Below are 19166 nucleotides of genomic sequence, written 5' to 3'. Positions count from 1 at the left end.
TAGGGCAATTTAACCATATATATTTTAGTCTTGATACATCTACTTCTTCATCTACTATAAGTTTAAAAAAAAAAAGAAACAAGTTGTTACTACGAAGGAGAACTGAGAAGAAAGGATCAAGTGTCTATGCGCTAATATCCATTTTCAGGTGGAGCTAATTTATTAGTCAGTTCCGAGGCTTCTCTGGAGCCCTTGTAAGAGGTCTCTGGTTACCCCAGAAGGGCTGAATGAAAGATGAAGGCAAAAAACACAACCCTCCATAAGGTGATAATCACTCTGGAGAGCGGAAACGGGGCAGGCAGATAGATGAACATTTGCGAGAGTCAGAGAAACACAGGGCTGTTATTAAAGACCATGTTCTCTTCCTTTCCCCTTACTCAGTAGAGCTCAGCTACTACTTTCTTAGTGCTTACGTGAGGTCCAAGTAATTTGTTCTGATATTTAATCCAAGGAATTCTCTATGTAATCTCTTTTAAAAGATTCAAAAAATATGCAAATAATTAATGAAGGAAACAAATCCAGAAGAAAACCTCTCCATAGTCCAGTCTTTTGTAACAGACTCACAGAACAACTCCAGACCTGGAAGTACACGGGAGGGGAGAGAAAGCCTCTGGCAAAAAGCAGCATCCAGAAAGGAACTGAGAAGTCCAAGGGATTGAAGATTTTACCCAGTGCTTATCGTATCACCAACAAAGACACGAACTGCCTTGGAAGAGCTCTCCAAATAACTAGATCAGAAAAAAAGAAGAGTTACCAGGGAAATGCACCGATGCCTAGACACATCTTTTGTAATCAATGTTACCTCATTCGTAAAAATTATAAACAGTTCAGAGTCTAAATTATAAGAAAAATTTCTTAAAGTTGCTACACAAGCAGTTACATTGGTTTTTAATATTGCTCATAACTACGGAATCCTATTCCTCACTATCTGGGGATACCTTTGCCAGCGGGGCCATTGATGACGAATTTTTAAGGCCTCGCTGTTTATTTTCCTTTTCTCAAACAACCTGTTACAACCCCCCCTGGAAGAAGGCAATATCTGCCTTCATTTGCTATTTAATTTTGCACAAAACAATCATGTTTTACCACACCAGGGTCTGGCACTTGACATGATTCATTTCACTTTAATAGGAAAAACGCTGAGGAGCCAAAAGCAAGCTGACGTCAGGCACAGCTTTTCAGAGCACAAAATCCAGTCTCTGCTGGGACCAGTCCGCATCTCCTCCACGCCACCTTTAGCTATCACCTCATCTTAACACCATCCGATAACTGGAATTCAAATGGCTCACTGATAAAGGCTACGTTTTATTCTTCTGCTTACGAATTCAGGAAAGCATGGAATGTAGTTTAGAAAGTTTTCCACCAGAAAAGTTAAAGTTTAAAAGTTTTGGTATATAAAATGCTTACTAGTTAGTCACATGGAAAACTTCTGATGTTAGATAACCAAGGGTTTGCAGTGCATCAAAGCAAAAAGAATCCACAAAAATGCAATCCTGCCACCTTGTGGTACCCATTCAAAATCACTTCACCACTTCGTACCTGAAAACAAATTTTGATTCTTTTTTAAGGTGCTTATTTCAAAAAACGTTAATCAAAATAACATAACAATTATTTTAAAATCTTAAATATTGATTCAATGTTCCCTGAAATATATTGAAATCTATTAAATTGTCAATGTTTGACTTCAAGAAATTGTTTCTAAGGTCAAAACTAAATTCTCTCTTCAAGTACGTATAAGAAGTAGAAATGCAATCGTGAACACTTAGAATTCTCGGCAAATATTTTGTAGCAATTGTGGATCATGCCTTTCTTTTTTGGTAGTTCAAAAACCATCATGTTATATAGATGGAACTGTAAAATTTTGACCGCCACGGACACAGCATCGTTTGATCAACTTTAAACTATGAAGTCAGAATATGTGTAGTAAATTTCTCCAGTACCTTTACTACATATATAATTCTTACATTGTTCAGACTCCTCAATGAGTGCAAATAAAGAATTAAGTTTCTTAACATCATGTTGACATAAATCAGGTTAGTTTTAAAATAGTGGATAAAAATGTGGGACCACTGACTATTTCAGAGCACCATCTAAAATAATTCATTCCTTTCAGAAAACTACTAAGTGAAAACTAGTCTCTTTTGACATATAAAGGGTTGGAAGTTTAGTCTGTGAAAATGTGAACACAAATTACAGAAAAACATGACAGGAATATTAGGTTGAATCAGATGAAATTCTATTTATGTAGGTCAAAAACTGTTGAGTGCTGCTTATTGTAATAACTAACATTTCACTGACAGCTTCCTGTAAATGTGTGCTATGTACTTCACCTGATCTATCCTATTTAACAATCCTCATGTTAACCTTGTGAAGGAAGTACTATTATTATCCCCAGCTTACCAATAAGGTAAGAGGCTTAGAGGACATATAACTTGCCATGAGTGGCAGGGCCTGCCTGCCTCAGTTCCCCACCACCATATCCAACAGAATAGACATTTATATAGATAAAAACAGAATATCTGCCAGAATGTTTCTGAAAAGGTAATCAGATCTTTTGGCTAATTTTTTTTCTGTTAACGATGACTCTAGACAGCATTTATACCGTTGAAACTTTCAGGGAAGAGCCAAGGGCAACTACTGCCATTTTTGTGATCTGCATACAGCATCATTTGAATTCACTTCTTTGACAGATGCCGGTCATCTCTTTTATCTCACAACCTCCTCTTTTTTCATATAAAGCAGGATTTTTTTTTACCGTGCATGCTGGTATTAACCTCTCAGATACTCATAACCACTGGCATATCTGATTTTTCTCTTCTCATCCATTCAAAAAATACCTGGTTTCATTCTTACCTGACAAAAAACATAAAGTCATAATCTATACCCTCAAAAAATCTGTATTTTAGTAAGAGAGACACAAAGAGATGGTCTACTGCTAAGTATTTCAAGATAAGTACGTAGAAAGTATAATGGAATTTGGGAACAAAGGCAGCTAACTTTGTTTTGAGGTTATCTAGTTTTGCCCCTTCCTTCCATGTTCAAAATCATTCTCCAAATAAGCTCCACATTTAACTAGGCAGCTTTGCTAAGTGTTTGTAGTATAAAGTCTTATAATACAAGAGCTGAAATTAGCATTAATAAAAGAAGTTAAAAAACAACAAGTTTTATCAGGGATAGTGAAACTATCAAATATTAAGCAACTAAATACTTCCACCATGTTTTATCTTTTCTGTCCACAAGTCCGAATAATCCACCAAATGGCTACAGGAGAAACAAAGATATCAGTATTACCTATAAATTCTGTAAGTAAACTCAGAAAGATAGAAGATTAAAGAAAATTCAAGAAACAAATATTTGCAAGTCCATTTGCTTTAAATTCCGTTGTTTTGACAAAAGCGCCCCCTTTTAAAGTTCTATCACAGCCCTTCCTTTACTCCTTTTCCCCTTTTAGCTTTCTTGATAAAATAAACAGCTTTTCTTAATTTTCTCCCTACACGTCCCTAAAATTGGACATAAACTTCTTTAGAAAACCTTCTTGCTTCAGACCAAGTCTATGATCAGATTTTAAATTGCCAATAAAATATGATATCAGCTTATTAAAAAGATTTCCAGTTTAAAAAAAAAAGATTTCTAGTTAAATCTTTAATGAGTATCTATTGCTTTTATGATGAAAACTCTTTATGCTAATTAATCCAACAAGTATTTATTGAGCATACTTTACATGTACTAAACATATATAAAAAAGTATAAACTCAGGAGCTAAAAGACTGGGACCTATTCTCCTTAAGCAGCTACCTCTTGACTTCAATTTCTTCACTTGTAAAATAAGGATAAAAATACTTGCCTTACCTCCCTCACAAGTCATGCCGAGGATCCAAATGAGACAATACATGTAAGAGCACTTACAGAGTATTAAGTTACTTTTCAAGCCAATCATAAGGAAGGCAGTTAATATCACAAAAAAGGTAGGCAAATAAGATTACATAATGCTGTAACTGAGGTGAAATGTATCCTTTATAGCCAAAATAATTTCAACTAACCATTAATTTCAGTGGGATATTTATTTGTGAATCATAAGTTCTGTTTGGTTTCACAGAAGTGTCTTTTTAAAATCATCACAAGCCAGCTATAAAAACATTACATCTTAAACAATAACTCCCACTGTCTATTTGTCGACAACTAAAATCTAAATTCTTTCAATGCTTTCTTTTTTAAAAAACACTCTTTCCAGGGCGCCTGGGTGGACCAGTCGGTTAAGCATCTGACTTTGGCTCAGGTCACAATCTCATGGTGTGTTAGTTCAAGCCCCACATTGGGCTTTGCACAGACAGTGCAGAGCCTGCTTGGATTCTCTCTCCCTCTCTCTCTGCCTCTCCCCTGCTTGTATGCATTCTCTTTCTCTCTGAGTGAATAAATAAACTTTAAAAAAATTAAAAAAAAAACAACAATCTTTCCATCTGCATCTGTATTATTATAAAAACAAATATTATTTGACCATTAGTAATCAGATAATAAATGATCTCTCAGCCCACTTAGTGCTCTGAAATAATGTGATGACTTTGTTAGAAAGTTTACAAACGTTTCAGGAACCCATTAATCAAAATAAATTAGAATTAATAAGTGAATCAATTTTTTACTAAAAATAATTAGATAAATTTGCCATCCCATGCAAGGGTTAATTTAGGAAAAAAGCTTATTTCTCCTTTAAGATTCAAGAATTTTCATTTATGCTAAGCAGAAAACTTCCCATTTGCAATTTCAGCTCTAAAATCAATATCCTTTCTTCGAACTGTTAGTATTCATGAATCTACAGATTTAATCACAAGACTTAAAAGTTTATTTGTCCATTATCCTTTTGATTCACCTCCCTTTAAATAAAACTAACTATATAATCTATGTCTTTTGATGGTAAGCTAACTGCAAAATTCCTAGAAGTATTTTCTCTAATTTTAAGCCAGTTAACAGCTTATTTTGAAATTTAAATGGTTTTTAAAATGTAATTCTACATTAATTCTTAACTGAAAAAATTAATACCAACTACTCTCAAGTATCTTACATTTACGTAGAACTGTGCAAGTAGATGGGTACTTTCACCAGATTCAAGTCAGTTTATTTCAGCTACAGAAACAGTAGATAAAAACAGTATACACATACGGGATATAGATATACTTATGGATATATACACATATGTGTGTGTATACATCTATATACACACTAAAACAGGAAGTTAGAACTTGCCAGCTCTAAAAAACACTCACAAAAATTCATTTCAAAAGAACCATTGCAACGGCAGCTTTACACATACATTTAAAGACCTCTATTTTGAAAACATCCTGAAGGATGGCTGGCATCATTTTCAAGCACAGATAAATGAAGGTTAATATTTTCTGACAGAAAAACTCACTATAAAATTCTAAATCATCTACAATTTTAAGTCAACTCGTAATGGCTTCACTCGGAGAATGAAACAAATTAAAAAGTTGTTACCCAACCAAATTTTTAAAAGTCATAAACTAAAACAGGACTCTGTACAATTCATCTCTGTTTGCACCTGAAGGCAAAAAATTCCTCCCTTCATAATCCCCAAATAATCTTCCAAGTGGTTTTTAAAAATAGTTTTTAAAATGTCTCAAGGGGGGTGGGGACCCAAATGACTGAACTGAGCCTAATTTCACCCTCCAGGATGGGTACTGAGGAGCCAACCACCTTTCAAGGTAATACAGCCTGCGGAGGACCACAGGGGGGCAACTCCTTCCACAACTACTACTCACAGCAGGTCTAGCACTAGGCTACAGAGTGAGTTTCAAGATGGGCACACCATGGTGGCTCTCCAGGGGCCAACTGACACTCCTGTGGCCCCAGCACAGCAGGAAGGAGTCCCAAAGTTCCAGGGCCCCTCAAGGCAGTTTCTACTTAAAGGGGCAGTGGCCCCATTCATTTATAGTGATTCACTGCTTCAGAGAGAACAAAAATACTATGCATATAATGATTTGCTAGGTTTCTGAGATTTAAAGGACTTAGGAGATTTTCTTCAGGTTTTCTTATCCTGTAACAAGTCAATAGCACATGGCCTCTATTGATCATTTCTCCTTGATCCAAAAAGGCAGAAGAATCTAGGAGGGGATTTTTCAGCTTTTGAAAATGTTTGTATGGGGAGAAAAAAAAACAATAATGAGGATTCGGGAATGGAAGGAAGAAGACTTGAGGAAGAGAAAGGGTAAAGGAAGGGATGAAGATAGGAAACAAGGAAGAGAGGAGGGGGGAAGGAGGGAAGGAGGATCAAGCAGACAAGCAAAGCAAAACTGAAACAAGCAGATAGCAAGGACTCAGAGAGAAACGGGAGTTGTCAGACAGCTTTCCTCTTCCCAAGAGGCCTCGCAGTACTTCCTGCAATTTGTGTCAAGGATATTTGTGTCCCATAAAAATACCATTTTACTGGAGCAGAGGTGGGGACGGGGTGGGAAACACACAGTTGTTCATTTGTTTTTCTCCTGAACAGCCTGCAATGCTACTGCAGAAGGTAGAGAAAGACTGATAAAATCAAAGTAGAGGGAACTGACATCAAGGGTGCCTGGGTGGCTCAGGTGAATAAGTGTCTGACTCTTGACTTCAGCTCAGGTCATGATCCGATGGTTCATGGGATCGATCCCCATGTGGGGCTCTGTGCTGACAGTGAGGAGCCTGCTTTGGATTCTTTCTCTCTCTCCCTCCCTCTCTCTCTCTCTCTGCCCCTCCCCCAACTTGCTCACTCTCTCTTTCACAATAAATAAACATTAAATAAATTTTTAAAAGGTAAATGGCAATAATAAAAGCAAAATGATATAAATTTCATGAAACAGGAAATGTATGCAAGTAAATGTGCCAGTTCGATCTTTTTAAAGACAGCTTAAACTTTAGAAAATAAAGGAAAATGTGTAATAGAAAAATATGATACAAAGGAGTCAACATCACACAGACATCTTTTCTAATCATGAGATTAAAATGAACAATAACAAATACAGTATATATCAAAACTTCAGGATGCAACTAAAGGAACATGTAAGGAAAATGTACAATCTTGAGCATTAGAATAAAGGCCAAAGAATAGTGAGATAAGGCTTTATCAAGAAAACTGTGGGTGGGGGGATCCCCAGCAAAGTAAGCCAAAATACAGGAAAAGAGATAATAAAAGTAACAGCAAAAGCTATTAAAACAGGAAACACACATGTAAGACCGAGGCCAAATATCGGCTCTGTGGAAAAGACTATAAAAATAAACCGTGAAACCTCCAGGATGGTAAAGAGGGAAGGCAGAGAGAAGCAATATTAGGAACGAAAAAGGCATATAACCGTAATTTAAAAGATACAGATTAAAAGAACAAACTGTTAGAAAAATACAATCTACTGAAAGAGTCTGATGAAGACCTATGAACTCTAACAGTCCTATATTGCCATGAAATAAAATTAGAGCAACAGTGAAAAGTCTTCTCACAAACAAGATCTGCAGAGTTGACAGCTTCACCTGCGAGCCCTACACGTCATGCAGTGACCCAGTCCAGCTGCCCCTGCAGTGGCTACCAGCAGGATCCACAACACAATCCGCCCAAAGTGGCGCCGCCCAGTGACCGCGACAGAACCTTAGCGGGTGGCCAGAAGAGAAGAAAATTGTAATGATACCATGTGTTTGACACCAGATAGCTGCGGGAACCCATGTGAGACAGTCTTTTGGACTCCCCCAAAAATACTTAGGAGAGGGACTGTTACCCCACACTAGCAGGTGGAGGCCACTGCCACAGCCGGATTATGCAGTCATTAAAACTAATATTCTAAACAAATAATGTTTAAGTCATAAGGGATATGTAGTTGCTAAAACAATAAATAAATAAATTGAAATGTGATTGTTGACAGCATATGTATATCAGGTATTTTTACTAAAAGTCTATTTAACATTGTGCTTTAACTATAGACAAACTGTAGAACTCATGTAAGTTATTTCCAAGAAAAAAATACATCAGAATTATGACAAGAGTAGTTCATTCTAAGTCAGTCAAAAAATAAAAAATACTTGTGGTTTGCAGTACACTTAGAAAAATAAAATAGTTCTCTTTCTTTTGTTATCATCTAATAAATGGTGCCAATATACAAAAACAGAAATAATGTGCTCTATTTTTCAAAAAATGGTGAGGATTATTCGTAGACTGCATGATCTGACCCTTGGATTATCAAAAATAAATATCTTACACTTGAAGTCAATCTTTATTTTTAAAATCATAGTTAATTATGAGTCAAATTTTATGATTTTATGATTTCTCTGTATTTAGTAATTAGGATTTATGTTTAAATAATATATTTAACAGGAAGATATTACCACTGCAAAAAATAAGAATTTTTTTTAAGTTTATTTATTTATTTTCAGAGAGAGAGTGGGGAAGAGGCAGAGAGAGAAGGAGAGAGAATCCCAAGCAGGCTCTGCACTGTCAGCACAGAGCCCAATGCAAGGTTCGATCTCACGATGTGTGAGGTCATGACCTGACCTGAAATCAAGAGTTGGATGCTTAACCGACTGAGCCACCCAGGCGCCCCAGAATTATTTTTTTTTAAATACACATTCTCCATATATAATAATGGCTCCTTTCTGTCTCTCTCAGCAATGCGCACCCTGCCATGTCCATGCCATTTCCAGTTAACGCCATTGATCATTCTTTGGATCTCAATGTAAGTTCCTTCTTTTTTTAAATTTTTTTTTTAACGTTTATTTATTTCTGAGACAGAGAGAGACAGAGCATGAACAGGGGAGGGGCAGAGAGAGAGGGAGACACAGAATCTGAAGCAGGCTCCAGGCTCCGAGCCGTCAGCACAGAGCCCAACGCGGGGCTCGAACTCACGGACCGCGAGATCGTGACCTGAGCTGAAGTCGAACGCTTAACTGACTGAGCTACCCAGGCGCCCCGTAAGTTTCTTCTTAAAGTGAGCCTTTCCTCAACCCTTAGACCCAGTGAGTTCTCTCTGTCAAACACTCTCATAGATCTAAAGACTACTGCTTAATATAATTTAATTACCTGTGTGATTAAAGGTAAGACAGCCTGACTCCCTTATTCCACGTGTGCTTTTTTCTCACTGTCCTATCCCCAGGGCCTGACACACTGCCTGTAAGTCAGATGTGTTTAAAAGAGAGAAAGGAGGGGCACTTGGGTGGCTCAGTCGTTAAGTGTCTGACTTTGGCTCAGGTCATTATCTCCCTGTTCATGAGTTTGAGCCCCACAGGCTCATGAGTTCAAGCCCCACATCACTCTCACTGCTATCAGCACCGAGCCAGCTTTGGATCCTCGGTCTCCCTTGCTCTCTGCCCCTCCCCCGCTTACACTGTCTCTGTCTCTCTGAAAAATAAACATTAAAAAAAAAATTAAAAGAGTAAAGAATAAACCATGGAGAAAATTGCAAGTATTTTCTTATTTTAAAGTAAAGTCCTTATGTAAAAGGTAAAATAATTTCACCAGATTCCTTATGAACAAAACTTGTTTGAACTACTTTGAATTGCTTAATGCTTAAATAGTTAAATCACAACATTCTTTTGGAGATGCCAGAAGATTCCAGAAGTTAGAAGTTTGAAGATAGACTAAAATTTACTTTCATTTCAAATGTTTTCTGCACAAAAATATATAAAGAATAATATTACCACTACCAAACTACACACATTGTTCTAAGCAGTTTACATATATATTATCTCATGTAATCCCCACAATAATTTTACTTTATCACTTATTACCAGGAAAATCCACGCACAGAAAGACTAAGTAATATGCCCAAGTTCGAGGCATAAGTTAGTAACTCTTTGGGTCAGGCTGGGAATCTGGCAGCCTGGTGCCAGAATGTACATGCTCTATTGCCTCTACAAGAAGCAAACAGGATTGCTCAAGTTTTGAAAAAAGTAATATAATGGGGTATTAATTTCTTCATATTTTTAACAACAATTCTTTATGTAATTAATATAAGGCAATGATAGTCAATGTATAACACATTCCAAAACATAAGCTAGCATCGAACCATTTATGGAAAACTCATGCTTTGTTTCCCACACTCCACCAGGGTACCTAGTCCCTCCCGCTGTGCACACCACCCAGCAAAAGAGCCCAGTAGGCACGCACGGACACTAATAATCTTTATAAACAGCACGAGGCAGGGACTCAGGCAGTGAACTACCAACAAGATCGATGAATTTGTGCTATGTGTGTATACAGATTTTCAGTCAGGCCCTCCAACACCAAAGATTAAAGCCCCAAAACTATAGTGACCAAACAATATGGTACTGGCACAAAAACAGTCACAAAGATCAATGAGATGGAATAGAAAACCCAGAAATGAACCCACAACTGTATAGTCAATTAATCTTCGACAAAGCAGGAAAGAATATCCATTGGGGAAAAGTCTCTTCAGCAAATGGTGCTGGGAAACTTGGACAGCAACATGCAAAAGAATGAAACTGGACTGCTTTCTTACACCGAACACAAAAATAAATTCAAAATGGACTAAAGACCTAATGTGAAACCCAAAACCATAAAAATCCTAGAAGAGATAATAGGCAATAACCTCTTTCTGGATACGTCTCCTGAGGGCAAAAATAAAATAAACCATTGGGACTTCATCAAAATAAAAAGCTTCTGCACATAAAAGGAAATAATCAACAAAACTAAAAGGCAACCTAAGGAATGGGAGAAGAAATTTGCAAATGACATATCTGATAGAAGGTTACTATCCAAAATATATAAAGAACTTATAAAACTCAACACCCCAAAAATGAATAATCCAATTAAAAAGTAAGCAGAGGACATGAATAGACATTTTTCCAAAGAAGACATACAGATGGCCAACAGACACATGAAAAGATGCTCAGCATCACTCATCATCAGGGAAATACAAATGAAAACCACAATGAGATACCACCTCACACCTGTCAGAATGGCGAAAATCAACAATACATGAAACAACAGGTGTTGGCAAAGATGTGGAGAAAGGGGAGTCCTCTTGCACTGTTGGTGGGAACTCAAACCGGGGCAGCCACTCAGGAAAACAGTATGGAGGGTCCTCAGAAGCTTAAAATTAGAACTACCCCCTAGGACGCCTGGGTGGCTCAGTCAGTAAGGCGTCTGATTCTTGATCTCAGCTCAGGTCATAATCTCGCAATTTGTGAGATCGAGCCCTGTTTTGGGTTCTGCGCTGACAGCACAGACCCTACTTGGGATTCTCTCTTTCTCTCTCCCAAAATAAATAAATAAACTTTAAAAACAAAAATAGAACTACCCTATGATCCAGCAATTGCACTACTAGGTATTTACCCAAAGGATACAAAAATACTAATTCAATGGGATACATGTACCTCAATGTTTATAGCAGCACTTTCTACAGTAGCCAAATTATGAAAATAGCCCATGTGTCCATTGATGAATGGATAAAGAAGATGTGGTATGTATGTATGTACGTATACACACACACACACACACACACACACACACACACACACACACTGGAATATCACTCAGCCATTAAAAAAAAAATGGAATCTTGGGGCACCTGGGTGGCTCAGTTGGTTGGGCGTCTGACTTCGGCTCAGGTCATGATCCCACAGTTAATGAGTTCAAGACCCACAGTGGGTCTGTCTGTGCTGACAGCTCAGAGCCTACTTTGGATTCTGTGTCTCCCTCTCTTTCTGCCCCTCCCCCACTCGTGCTCTGTCTCTGTCTCAAAAATAAACATTTAAAAAATATATATAATCTTGATATTTGCAACAACATGGATGGAGCTAGAGTGTATTATGCTAAGTGAAGCAAGTCAGTCAGAGAAAGACAAATACATATAGTATTTCATATAAATTTCATCATTTGTGGAATTTAAGAACAAAACAAACAAGCATAGGGAAAGAGAGACAGAGAGACAGAGAGACAGAGAGAGAGAGAGAGAGAGAGAGAGAGAGAGGCAAACCAAGAAACAGACCCTTAACTACAGAGAACTGATGGTTAACCAGAGGGAAGGTGGGTGGGAGGATGAGTGAAATAGGTGATGGGGATTAAGGAGTGCACTTGTCATGATAAGCACTGGGTGTATAAATTGTAATTATAAAATGTAAGTGTTACATTACTATTTTGTACCCTGAAACTAATATAACACTGTATGTTAACTACTGAATTTAAAATAAAAGCTTTAAAAAAAAGAAATTAAGCCTTCTCGCTCTGCCATACATGGCTCCATAAGCAGTGCAATGGAACACCAGTAGACGAACCATAAATGAATGGAAAATACACCTAGGTATCTAGAATCAGCAACCCTAACCTTCAGTACATAGTCTAGTAACTCAAAGACTAGTTGAACAGTTTAAAAAAACGTTCATGAAGCCCCCTATGCCAAAGAAATATACTGTTTCTTAGGTCTTGCTAGAGAATTACTGACTCTTATCTATCATACAATTCTTAAAACATGATTCAGAGATTAAAAGTAAATTAAAAGAGCAAGATGTTACCAGCCGAACGCAGTCTCATGAAGAGATAGTTTCAGCCTAATAAGAAAAATTAGATAGTAGCCATCATATGAGATAATTCCTCATCCCAATGCTGACCCTGAGTCATCAAGCCAGAATCATCTCGGAAGGTAAAAATAAGGTTAGAAGGTTACAGCAATTAGTCACCTAAAAATTTAAGTTTTGATTACCTTAATATTTTTCTTGATACTAAAACCATTGGAAAGCCCACCTACCTAAGTTGTTACCATTTAGGATTTGGGACGCACTGTCCTCTCTCTTGTTATTTATTTAGGTCTGAAATGGACAAAGTCTACACCTCTAGACTGGTCCTGAAAATACTACTATGTAATAAGAACAATTTATTTCAATAACGACAACAAATGGAAGGCACAGTTATATACATTTAACAAAAATGTAACTAGCAAACCACCATTTGAGAGCATGTGATGAACAAAAATAATACTGAGAAATATTAAATAAGAAAAACTGGATCCATAACAGGACTAATAGAAAGGAAATTTGGACTTCATTTTTAAAAATGAAGGGATTAGAGTATAGGAGTTCCAAAATGTATTGATGCCAGATTAAAAAAAAAAACAACAACTTTCTTTTGAGAAACTTAGGAATAAGATCTTATAACATTTCACTTTAAAATAACATTAATTTAACATTCACTAATATAGAATTTTTTTAAAGGAAGGTGAGAAGACCTATTGTTTTTGAGTGCTTGACTTTTTTGAGACAATAAAATGTCTAGTTGGGCATTTACTACCATACAAAAATTATGGTAGATAGTTGGAACATAAAAATTTTAGTGAAAGAAACAGACACTAATCAAATAATTATGATACAATGAATCAAATTCCATCATAGATGAAAGAAATTAAGGCAGTAGTAATCCCAAGGCAGTTAAGGGAGAAGCAGGGGCACCTGGGTGGCTCAGTTGGTTGAGCATCTGACTCCTGGTTTCCTCTCAGGTCATGATCTCGTGGGTCACAGGATCAAGCCCCACATCCGGCTCTGAGCTGACAGTGCAGAGTCTACGTGGGATTCTCTCTCTTCCTCTCTCTCTACCCCTCCCCTGCTCACACTCTCTCTCAAAATATATAAACATTAAAAAAATGAGGGAACAGCAGAGTTGAGGATGATGTGGGGGTTTGGGCTTATGATACAGAGTACAATCTTGTTACTGCTAACCATGGTAGAATATTGTTTGAAAGGAGTGATAAACGAGGAGCCCAGTTTGGGTGCTACATACAAGTAAATACGTTCACAGGAAAATTGAGGGCAATCACGGTCAGCTCCAGAATTTCTATAAAGGAGTAGTTCAGGGGCAAAAAGGATTAGGAGACACTTCTTGAGGTTGAGTTTCCATACCAAATATACTACTTTTATCTAAGTTTTTTTTAATGTTTATTTACTTTTGAGACAGAGAGAGACAGAGCACAAGCAGGGGAGGGACAGAGAAAGGGAGACACAGAATCTGAAGCAGGCTCCAGGCTCTGAGCTGTCAGCAGAGCCCGACGCGGGGCTCAAACCCACAAAACACGAGATCATGACCTGAGCTGAAGTCGGACGCTTAACCGACTGAGCCACCCAAGCGCCCCAGATTTTGTTTTGTTTTTGTACAGATTGTATGTTTGCTTAAGGAAGCTTTAATGTGTTAACAGGTGATGGAGATTATGAGGGGCTAAAGCCCATGCCCTCTTCCCCTGGCACTATAAGTCTCTGAATTCAGGTGCCATAGAGAAAACTCAGATGGAGGCACCAACCATCAGCATATGGGTGAGGTCCCTGGCATGCAGAGAAAACCTATAGAGTAAAAAGGAGGAAAGGCAAATGATAGACTCTAAAGAAACACCAACATTTCAGAGGGCTGGGAAGAAACCAACAAACAAACAGTAAATGAGACCAGAAAGGAGACGGTCCAGAGAGAGGAGACCAGGAGTAAATGGCACACTGGAGCCACGGGAAGAGGATGCGGGAAGTAACAGGCAACAGTGCCGAAGATAGAGGCCAAATGACTGAGGACTTGGGTGGGGCTGGCAGCTTATGCAAGAGTCAAAAATTAAACAGAACAGGACATGCTATATCCTGATGAAGCGAAGTCCCAGGGCACACAGGAAGGAATTAGTTATTTATAATGATACACAGAAATTTATATTAGGATGTGATAAGAACACTAGTTTTAGTTAGCATCATAACTGTGATGCAGACTTTTCATTCGTTCATTCACACATTTGCCAGCACCTCCCAAGCTCAGGAACAACATTTTATCATTTACCACCACACACCCCTCATCCGTACCTTGCAGGCTGAATACACACCCAGCCTGGTTTCACTGAGCTGGTAGATAACATGTAATCAATAAATATTTCTAATGATCCATGAGTGGATTTTATCTTCTTTGTGTCCTCCTAAAATGCCGAAGGGGCCACAACTACCATAATAATTATAAGGGCAACAACAACAACGATAATAAAGTTGGTAGGGGACTAGTAAGCCAGATCCAGTATAAAAAGTATTCCTTCTTTGAACTCCTAAAAAAAAAAATTCTGTATAATTTAACAATAGCATACAAATATTATTGCATTAGTCAAATTAATTTAAAAAACTTCACATTATGGCCCATCTTCTCAGTTATACCCCTTGAGGATGTCACAATTTCCTTGCATCCTTCTCAAACCCCAACTCTTTCAAATATAAAGAGTGTTTAATATTTAATTTTAGCATGAGTAACAAAATTGTAGAAATATGTACATGTTCATAAACTTGTAATAAGTTGTTACTGAAAGAGAATCAACGGTTATGTTCTGTGAGTCTACCAAATGTCAAGAACGACAGCTTTACATACACATTCTATCATTTAAGTCCTCAAAACAACCCATTTTTCAGATGAGGAAACTGAGCTTTTGGTTAAATAACTGCTGTAAGTTACATGGCTAGTAACTGACAGATCCAGGACCCAAAAGGCCTGTTCCTTCCACTTTACCATACTATCCTCTACTCTAAATGATGTGCAGAAACAGTAAACACTTTGAATATTCATATTCTTAAGTTACATATTTTATTCATACGTTGTAGGTTTCAAAAAAAGGGATGAGTTACCAAAATTAAAATATATTTATTGAAACATTATATTTACTTCGAATACACAAGCAATAACAAAAGTAGTAACAATGACAATAATAATAGCAAGTAACATTTATTATTTTGTGCCAGAAGCTATGCTGAAGTGCTTTAGAAGGAGTATTCTGTTTATGCCTCACATAATCCCACAAGGTAGGTACTACTACTGATTCCCACCTACAAATGAGAAAACTGAGGCTCAGAGAAGTTAGGGTTAAACAGTCTCAAGATCACAAGTGGAACAAGTGATAAAGCCAGCATTTAAACTCAGGGAGTCTAACTTTGAAGCTCATACACTTAAGGAGTACATTATATTAACCTATTTTTGCAATATTCTTTTTTTTTTTTTAAGTTTATTTATTTTTGAGAGAAAGCAAGTAGGGGCGGGGCAGAGAGAGAGAGAGAGAGAGAGAGAGAGAGAGAATCCCAAGCAGGCTCCATGCTGTCAGCACAGAGCATGATGTGGGGCTCGAACTCACGAACCATGAGATCATGATCTGAGCAGAAATCAACAGTCGGGCGTTTAACCAATTAAGTTACCCAGGTGCCCCTGCATTATCCTTTCTTAACAAATTGAACTCCAAGAAAATGACCACATTATTTAGACAAAGGTTTTCCTCTAAATTACCAACACACTTAATGCTGTGCTATGCAGATCTGGACATTAATTAAGTAACAAGCAACATATTGAGAAATAGTTTTCCAGAGTCTTTCAACTACAAATGGAACATTCAATTTAAATCCCGATTTTAATCCACCAGTCTTTTTGTAACAATAGTAAATCAATCGGCAAATTTTAAAACAAAAGTGTTACATGGAAAGCTACCATAATCGGCTAGCTTTATTTTTAAAATCCTAAACTGTCAGGAGTACAGTATAGGAAATTTGCCACTGTAACTTTGACAAGAATTATGAAGCAATATCTCCAAAAGTTGGTTAATCCTGAACACATATAGGATATCATTTGAATTTCCCAAAACATGCAGATTCCACAGAGTGGTCAACTAAGTGAGAATATCCCCAGAAATATGCAGGGCTTAGAATATGGCACTGGGAAAAATCCATATACCAGGAAGTGATTATTCTCACTCAACAGTAGATGGCGCTAAGACATCATATGCTATTAAAAAATAGCGGCCCATACTCTTCTAGAACATTTTTACCTACACAACCCTGGCTTAACCATAAGTTAAGTACTTAACTTACTTAACTGTAAGTTAAATAAAATTTTATTTATATAAGAATCTATATAATTTAATTTCTAAACTATTAAAATCTAAACACACAGACCTCTTATATACAAAACTGGGCCTTTTTAAAAATGTATTACTTAAATACAAAATACAAGTTACAAGATTTGTTAACAAATACAAGCCATGCTGTCATGACATCTGAAAAATTGAAAAAAAGAATAAGAATGGGTAAAATAAACTAAAATAAATAATAATTGAATGTTTTGAGGCTTGAGTAGGCTGAGAAATTGAAATAATTTCTACAGTCAACTACCGGTCAACTACTATATACAAATATATACATATATATAGTTATTGTAATTAGTCTAGAAGAGTAAAAATGCATAGTTATTTATTATTACTTGTCATGTTAGTCTAGGACAAGATTTGGGGTAAAGGAAGGCTGGGAGAGATCAGGGTTATTAAAAGTACCAGTGACACACATGATAATCGTATTTAATGATTGTGGCATAAGACAGCTATCTCAAATCCTAGAAGTAAATCTCATTATAGGCCTTTAAAGCAACACAGAATAATAGTACAGCAATATTAGTTAGTTGGGAGGCTCTTTCACACACCTAACGTTAAGCTACATAGTTCTCTAGGCTGTCTGCTGATCTGTATAAAGAGGATTGATTGCTATAGGATATCTTAACTTAAATGACACTAGAATTATAGAATATACATGAGCATTTGTGTTTTGACTCCTAGATTTAACACTTAAAGATACTATAACACCTTGGGAAGTCACTTAACATTCAAATCAATTTCTTCACTGATAAAATAGAAGGTGGGATTGTAGTAAGAACTAAAATATATATATATATATATTTTAATATATATATATATATTTAGAGTATATCATTTGAGTGATACACAAAGATTCAGTGAATATTGGACTCCATCCCCTTCCTTTTGCCATATTAGAAAAGTAGTAAGAAGCAGGCAGAAATAATAGTATATATCCATTTAAGCTGATGTAAATCAAAGCAACAGTTAAAAAATAAGATTTTAAAAGACAAATGCAGATAGACTGCCCTTTTACCACCAAGAACTAATAAAGTATGAGTTTTTGAAAAATGAGTGCTTAGTATAGGCAAGTAAAAACTCAAGGCCATAAACAATCATAGGCACTATAAATAGTGACTCTACCCATAAACCCAAATCATGACACATATATGTAAAGTTCTTTTAATCATATTTCCATTTTTAAATGTATAGCAATTCTACCAGTAACCTAATACAAATTTTGTACAACGTTAAGAGGCTTCTTAGTAAGATGATTTTCATTAAGCCTGCACATAATAAATATTTGACTTCAAATTACATTTTTCATTAGCAAGACATTTCAAAAATGTTCTGCTTTTGCAGAAAAAAAACAATGACCAGGATAACTTTTCAACCTAGAATTAGGTACCCAAACCTTTCAAGAACTAGAGTAAAAAAAGACATTTTTCAGATAAACAGAAAATAAATTTACCACCATTTAACACTCACTAAAGTGACTTCCAAAAAATATTCTTTAGGAAGAAGAAAAATGCTCCATTAAGAGGGGCTGAGTTATTGGGGCGCCTGGGTGGTTCAGTCGGTTAAGTATCCGACTGCAGCTCAGGGTCCAGGAGTTCAAGCCCCCTGTCGGGCTCTGTGTTTACAGCTCAGAGCCCGGAGCCTGCTTCAGATTCTGTGTCTCCCTCTCAAAAATAAATACACATTAATTAGAAAAAATAAAAAATAGATAAAGCAAGGAGCTTACAAAAAAAAAACAAAAACGAGGGGGCTGAGTTATAAGTAAAAAGAGTAAATAAAGAAGCTGGTATACATGTAATTAAGCTAAACAAACATTGTCTACAGAAAATAATGTCAAATGTGTGAATTATGTAAAAATGAAATTAAAATTATGGACAATGATATCATGTAAATTGTGGGGAATGGGGAAGGTGATAATTAGTGTTAAAATGTGGTAAGGATTTTGAATTTTTTCTAGAAAAGGTGGGTTTTAAGATATTGATTAACCTTACATTTTTGTTAAGTTGATTAAAAGAGTACAAGTAGAATGTATAGGTACCAAATAAGGGAGAGGGGGGGATAGCAATGTCCCTCCCCTGACCCAAATCCTCTTATACAGTATTTGTAAGAGACACCCCAAAATATGTAAATGCTAAAAGGCAGAAAATGGGGGGAAAAAGATATTACTAGCAATACCAACTGAAGATAGGTGGAATAACCTTGTTAAAATAAGACAAAAGAGAACTAGGCAAAAAGCACCACTAGGATTAAAAAGAATCATGACCTAACAGCTTCAATGCACCAGCAATG

At 36.6% G+C, this 19166-nt stretch overlaps 1 protein-coding gene across 2 annotated transcripts in view; it reads right to left on the bottom strand.

The window, feature by feature from the left end:
- The window catches only part of TSC22D1 (TSC22 domain family member 1), a 131794-nt gene that overhangs the window by 32413 nt on the left and 80215 nt on the right, over positions 1-19166 (bottom strand). The window contains exon 1 of one of the 2 annotated variants that reach the window (XM_027064884.2): positions 5772-5846. The exons of the other annotated variant lie outside the window; for it this stretch is intronic. The gene's annotated coding sequence lies outside the window, so the exon portion shown is untranslated. Of the gene's footprint in view, positions 1-5771; positions 5847-19166 lie in introns of those variants that run through there. 2 annotated transcript variants of the gene reach the window in all.

Source organism: Acinonyx jubatus, chromosome A1, assembly GCF_027475565.1.
Source record: "Acinonyx jubatus isolate Ajub_Pintada_27869175 chromosome A1, VMU_Ajub_asm_v1.0, whole genome shotgun sequence".
NCBI lineage: Eukaryota > Metazoa > Chordata > Mammalia > Carnivora > Felidae > Acinonyx > Acinonyx jubatus.
Note: the sequence above shows the minus strand (reverse complement) of the source record. Positions and strands in the feature narration are given on the sequence as shown.